At 26.5% G+C, this 7,176-nt stretch overlaps 2 protein-coding genes across 3 annotated transcripts in view; one reads left to right on the top strand and one right to left on the bottom strand.

The window, feature by feature from the left end:
* Nucleotides 1-2,060, bottom strand: part of LOC106688542 (glutathione S-transferase 1) — a 45,825-nt gene extending 43,765 nt beyond the window's left edge. The window contains exon 1 of the mRNA XM_014433087.2: nucleotides 1,909-2,060. The gene's annotated coding sequence lies outside the window, so the exon portion shown is untranslated. The remainder of the gene's footprint in view (nucleotides 1-1,908) is intronic.
* LOC106687440 (uncharacterized transporter YutK) overlaps nucleotides 1-7,176 on the top strand; it is a 73,603-nt gene that overhangs the window by 4,149 nt on the left and 62,278 nt on the right. Inside the window, exon 1 of one of the 2 annotated variants that reach the window (XM_067053104.1) lies at nucleotides 4,990-5,085. The exons of the other annotated variant lie outside the window; for it this stretch is intronic. The gene's annotated coding sequence lies outside the window, so the exon portion shown is untranslated. Of the gene's footprint in view, nucleotides 1-4,989; nucleotides 5,086-7,176 lie in introns of those variants that run through there. 2 annotated transcript variants of the gene reach the window in all.

Raw genomic sequence — 7,176 nt, 5'->3', positions numbered from 1 at the left:
TATATATAATACTTCTTTCCGGTAATTTCAACGACTCAGCGTGCTTTTGTTGGGCTCATCATAGGCGTATCATATTAAAGTATGACTTAGGATATAACAAAGTTCATAAGTTAGAAATATCTTATAAAACCACTGAATCCTTTATTGACAAAGTTTCTTATATGACCAAATAATAAAACCCACCAAAATAAAATAAAAACAAAAATATTGAAAGAAGATAGTTAACCGTATGAATTAAATGAATGGAGGATAGTCCAGGTGGCGGTAAATAAAGGTATCAAAATAGTAAAAAAAAACTATTTATTGTAAACCAACGTTTTACCCCACTTTCGTCAGAGCTATGTGAAAGAACAAGATACAAACATTTTAGAATTAACAGAAAATTAATACAAAACAATTAAAAACAATCTTTATATTTATAAAGTATATAGAAAAAAAAAATAACATTATAAGGAAGTATACATGTAGATAGACTGGAAAACAAGTTACTAATAAATATAACTGGGTGTGATAGAAATTATAAATACAGATCTAGGCTAATAAATTGTAGACTACTCATTAAAATTATAAATATGGTAAAGAGGAAGGTGTCAAATGTAGAACAGATAGTCTTTTTTAAAAAAACAATTATAGTTGTTTTTGTTAATTATTATATATAGTTTGCCAAAAGGTGATTTGAATTTCCTTTTTTCTTTCTTTTTTTTTTTTAAGTATTTTTAATTTTAAACAATAGACAAAAAAACTTCTTCACAATAAAAACATTGAAAATAATTTTTAAAAAATAAATTAAATAAATATAAATTATAAATGATGTAAAAATGGGCAATAAACAGGAAATTATAATTCATTGTAAATATAAAAAAAAAATTTCTATTTCAATTACAATAGTAATTTTTTTTACAATGGTAATAAAATTACATTCAATTGATAAATTAATTATTAATAATAATATATGCTTTTCATCAAATACTTGTGAATTTGAGTAATGGTTAATTTTTATACTTTTCTTTTGTATTTTCAATAGGTAACTAAACTAGATGCTTTTTTAATTATTAGTTTTTAACAAATGAATACAAATTTCGAAAAACACTAACGAAATGGTCTTTGACAATTTCATAACATCTCTTGTTTTATTATAAATAATTCAAATAACTGTTTATTGAATTCTACTAAACAATACGGCCTAACAATAACGTGTCTTACTTAGTTTTTTGTTTGTACTGAAAAGATATTTTTCTGATATTTAGGTGAAAGCACTCGTATATACTAATTATTATATAACATAATTTTAAATAATTTATATTTGAAGTCATATAAAATGTTATATAATATATACAGCATAATACAACTCTTTTTCAAAAGTTTTTTCAGGTATATTTATATACATTTCACTCGTACTTAAAAATACTAATCTATCTCGTATTTTTAATACTATAGTTTTAATTTTCTTATTAAAAAAATATATATTTTATGGATTTAATATGTTTTAATACTTAAACAACTAATCGTATGTTTTTATTTTTATTGAATCAAAAAACAAAACGTTCAACTCAAGAGGTTTATCAATTGAATTAAGCCATATTTATTTATTGACACTTTAACTGAACAAATAATCAATTGATAAGTGGCCGATTTATAAATTTCATAAGCTCACCTATATGACTCTGTCATTTTCTTGTGATAATTTTAAGCCCTGTAATTCCCGTTTTGCCATATTTTCTGTTTAACTCCGTTATCTAATCATGGGAGGATTAAAACTGTTTTATTGTGTGTGTTTTAATTTAGCGTGTATAGGCAAATGTTGAAAATTGAATACAATGCATGAAGAGAGTTGATTGTAGTATAGTATTATATTATATTTGATTGTTTATTAATATAAATATATAAATTATTATAAATATAACCGACCTGTCGTGAGGAGGAACGTACGAGAAGATCTCTAGACGACTGCCGGAGAGCGAATGCCGGCCGGTATAAACCAAGGCGAGACCCACCCACTGGTGACGTCAGTCGATCGCAATCCTTTCTCTTACAGGGGATATGCGTTTAACATCCGCACTATTAATTTGTTTTTTAAAAAAATATTGTGCAATACGCGCATCACACTCACAACTCATCCAGAAATGCAAAAATCTTAAACCATTGCCTTTTTTGGTGATATGATCTCCTCTTGTGAGATTGTGACATTCTAAGATAAGGTTAAAATTTTATAAATATTTTTTTTGTTGCAAGTTTTGATAAATGATTACTTTATTACACTTTTCACTGTTTTTTTTTTAATATTTATTTATTGCTGTTTACAACTGTACATTATAATACATTTAGTAAATCTTATCTAAGTTAAATTGGAATGTTACAGGCGTGTAGAGAAACTATCCATTGGTAGCACTCATCACGTAATGACACGTGATGACATTTTACATTAGCTGGTATCGTGGCCATCTTCTTTTCAGGCGCCTCGGAGGATTGTCAGGAATGGAAGAGGATGCAAGATTAGAAACTAGAGGGTTTGAGTGGTTAGAGAGTTTATAATGGAAGGAGTGATATCTGGTTCGGGCTAGATCGGTTACAAAGGGAACATTAATGAATCTTTATGTATGATTTTATTTGTGACAAAGTAAGGAGCATTGAGGATTTTACGAAGGATTTTGGATTGTAAGGATTGAATACGAGAGGAATTCGAAGGTTTAGTGGAGCCCCAAAGCTCAACTCCATATGTCCAGATTGGCCTTATTACAGTCATGTAGATCAGTCTTTTGTAATGTGTTGGAATACACTGTTAACTTAATTTTAGTAGTTTGCGCTTTCTTTTATATAAATTATTAATTCCTCTCAAGTTATACATTGATTATCATGTGTTGACCAATAGAAACAAAAATAAATGAATCACAATGAAGTTGCTAAGGATCACTGTCTTAATCTGTAGCTATTTTGAATTAATAAATATTTTTAATAATAATCCATTGTTCTTTTAATTTTCCTGGACGTGAGTCTTTCGGCCCTTTACATAATTGTTGTTATATTTATGTAGATACGTAAGTACGTAGATAGGCCGTATATCTACATCTTGTCATATTATTCTTTTATGATAAATTTTCCTGGCCCAAAAAGAGACTAACAATGAAAAATAGTAAATTATTTTTTGAGCCCAGTCAAACTATTTAAATGAGGATAAAACCTAGCTTTTATTAAAAATCACTTGATTACTCATAGATATGGAACGTTTGATCAAAATCGTTGAGCTATTTTTGTGAATATAAATTGTAAAAAAAAAGTGGAAAATCTAATTCGAGATTTTGCACGATCACAATAGCCCCCCATACTATTTACTAATTCATACACATGTAAAAGAAAGTAAAAATATAGTAATTTTTAACAAACCTGATTTTTACATATTCACCGGATACATTTTTTCAATAATACAATTATCTTTTAAAACAGGGATTCTGACTTTCAAGGGATCCTCATAGAAAACACATCATCAAATCAATATCATTAGCACTGGGGAATATGTTTGAGTAATTAGAAAACAAGAAACATGCAGATCATGTTTTGAGGTAGAAAATGGTGAAAAATATAATTATTTACAATGCATACAAACTAAAGCAAACTTAAAGTAACGCAGAACTTTAACGCTAAGGATTTAATTTTCTCTTATATTTATTTGGAAAACAAATGAGAAGTGATAAAATTGTTTAATTTAAAAAAAAAAAAAATAAATAAATAAACATAGGAAAAATTTGAGATCCACAAAGGGACTTTTTCAATACCAACATAATTTATCCATTAATTTTCTATCCTCTAATTCAAATTGGAAGGGCTGAAGATGTACGTAAACATTATTTCAGCTGTTGTAAGATTAACCAGTTTCCTAATAATACAGTATTTCATTTGGTTACCAGTTGCATTATTATTACTAAATTAAATAAGGCAAAACGGTTAAAAATTAACCTGTTTTATAATAATACGGTTATCATTTTATTTATTTTTTTTTTAACAGGTTGCTCATTTCTGAATCGGTTAATTCTGGTTATTTCTGAATTGGTTACTGCAAACTATTTAAGTTTTGTCATGACCTATATTGGAAGCAAGTTCACTAACAATACTGTAATAATTTATTTTTGTTTTTTTAATAGGTTACTGGTTGAATTATTATTAAATTAAATAAGGCAAACATTATTTCAATGGTTAAAAAATTAACCTGTTTTCTATTAATACGGTCATCTTTTTTTTATAGGTTACTGGTTGAATTATTATATAATTAAATAAGACAGACATTAATTCAGTGGTTATAAAATTAACCAGTTTCCTACTAATACGGTGATAATTTTTTTGTAGGTTATCGGTTGCATTATTATTTCATTAAATAAGGCAAACATTATTTTAGCGGTTAAAAAATTAACCTGTTTTCTAATAATACGGTCATCATTTTATTTTATTTTTTTAACAGGTTGCTTATTTCTGAATCGGTTACTTCTGGTTATTTCTGAATACTTATACCGATTATTGGTTGCATTATTATTAAATTAAATAAGACAAACATTATTTCAATGGTTATAAAATTAACCAGTTTCCTACTAATACGGTGATAATTTGTTTTTATAGGTTACTGGCCGCATTATTATTAAATTAAATAAGGCAAGCACTATTTTACTGGTTTTAAAATTAACCAGTTTTCTAATAATTATCGTTTTTTTTAATAGGTTACTGGTTGCTAATTTCTGAATTGGTTACTGCAAAATATCTAACTTGTGTCGTGGTAATTGTCATGACCCCATATCTTGGAAGCAAGTTCACTACACGAACTTAGTTTTTAATAAAATACTTTTGTATATTTGTATGAATTAATTTGTCAATAAAAGCAAAATGGTAAAAAAAATGGCGTGGTGTCTGTATTTGGCAAGAATAATTGCAATTTTCCTGTTTACAGTTTTGAAAAATTACAGATACGTAGTAAGAATTCATAAAAAAAAAATTTTATCTTAAATACACGAAGAAATAGCTGCACATAAACCCTGAAGACACAAAATTGTTCACATATGTCGAATCAGTTATTCTAGTTGCTTCAACATCAAACGAGAAAACGTGAGTAGCATTGAATATGGTAATAATTTAGGTTAATCATGTAATTAATTAATCCAATTGTTTTAAAAAATAATTTCATTTTATTTTATTTTTTAACTGATCTGAAGAAGCCGGAGTACAAAAAAGTGTTTCAGAATGGAATATAGAATACATTTATTTTTTTTTTCACAGTAGAATGTAATTATTTTTTAAATTTTGAAAATTATTGTTTTTTTCAAGTATTTTGGTTTGAGTTGATCATTCTCAAAAAATATAATAATTCAATTTTTAAAAAAAGAGTATGGAGTAAATACTAAGGAATAAAAAAAGAGGTTATAAGACTCAACATAAACAAGATTCAAAATTATTTAAAACATTTTAGTGATTATTAATTATTTCTATATTGAGAATAAATAAACATTGCAATAATTATGAGAGACTACTAGTTTTCTATGAATTCAAATTTAAAAAAATGTATAATTGAAAACATTATTTAGTTAATAATTTATTTTATAAATACATAAAATATATTCAAATTTATTATATTATTATATTTTATATCTCCTTTAGTCTTTTATCATAAATTTTATTTATTTACAATTTTAATTTTTTCGTCAGTAAATTTAGCTATAATAGGTTGTTTATTACCAGTAGGTTTCACCACTGCAGTATTTTTTAACCTCTCGAATAGACAGTTTTGATAAATACTGTTTTTTATAACAAATTACATAAAGGTTATGATTATTTCTCTAAAAATAAAATACTTCTGAACAAGTATTGTTTAGGACAACGCAACATGTGAAATTTTACACTGACATGATAATTATGGGAATTCCCAATTCTTCGTCCTCTCATTTTCCAAACACCTTTAAGAAATGTTCTCACGAAATATTTAAACATGATTTTACGTTTCGCAATATAATGTAAGCAAGTCCTTTTGTTACCGCCAAAATAATGGATTTCACGTTAGCAATGAAAAAAAAAAATTCTAACAATGGGTTAATATGCTCGTTAATGTACTTTCATTTTACGTTTTTTTTTTCTCTTCATCGCCAAAGGCATATAAAATAATGTACCAACATTTAGAGGATCTAATATTAACTTTTAACGGTGATTTTTTATTAATTTAATAAAATTCAAATAGGCCATTATTATTCTGAGATGTTAGGGGTTTGATTGAATACGTTATAAGAAATGTGATACATACCCAAAAGGGTTTAACTTTATGTGGTAAATACCAGTGTTTAGGTGAGATGATGATTTGGTATTATTAGTTGAGGAAGAAGAAACTATAAAACTAAATACAACTTGATACCTTAGTAAAATTTAGTAATGAACAAGGTTTCAAATTAAATACGTATAAAACAAATTATATGTTTAGCAGTAGAAACTAGAGAAATGTCGGTGATATAGATACAGGAGGAAATACATTTGAATAGGTACATAGGTTTAAGTATTTAGGTTCTACGGTAACTAGAAAAAACGAAATTGATGAAATAAAAACGAAATTAAAGGTGGGAAGTGCTTGCTATTTTTCAATTTCGAAATTTCTTAGCTTGCGCCTTCTCTATAGGAGAGAGAAAACTTTAATCATAAAATATTTTCATGCCCTACTGTAGCGGGTTGCTAAATAAACAGCAAACTTATACGTAGTTAGACACTTTTTTGTAATGTATTGACATATTACGGCAAATTTAACATATATAATAGTAATACATAATTTTTTTTTGTTCTTTTATCTTTCTTTTATATTTTAATTTTTTATGAATCTTTTTTTTTTCTTAGTATTCTTCATTCCCCCTTTTATTTATCTAATATATCTAATTATAATTTTCTTCCATACACAAATACAGCTTTCCTTTTTTTTCCTCTTTAAAAAATATTAGTAACGAACGAATTCCTAAAATGTTAATAAACATTGAATCGACGGGTAAACGTCCAAGGAATAGACCAAAGCGTAGGTGGGAAGATTGCATCAAGACTGCTCTGTTAGCATCAATTGGTGGTATCGACATCAAACCTTCGGATTTGCTAAGCCTTTTTTACTATCTATTATTGCAATTTTCTTATTACTACTATCCACTATTAGAGATAATCTGAGTATAAAGATAT

Source organism: Halyomorpha halys, unplaced genomic scaffold, assembly GCF_000696795.3.
Source record: "Halyomorpha halys isolate HHAL.00 unplaced genomic scaffold, Hhal_1.1 Scaffold4.1, whole genome shotgun sequence".
Taxonomy (NCBI): domain Eukaryota; kingdom Metazoa; phylum Arthropoda; class Insecta; order Hemiptera; family Pentatomidae; genus Halyomorpha; species Halyomorpha halys.
The sequence above is the reverse complement of the archived record's forward strand: the minus strand, read 5'-3'. Positions and strand labels throughout refer to the sequence as shown.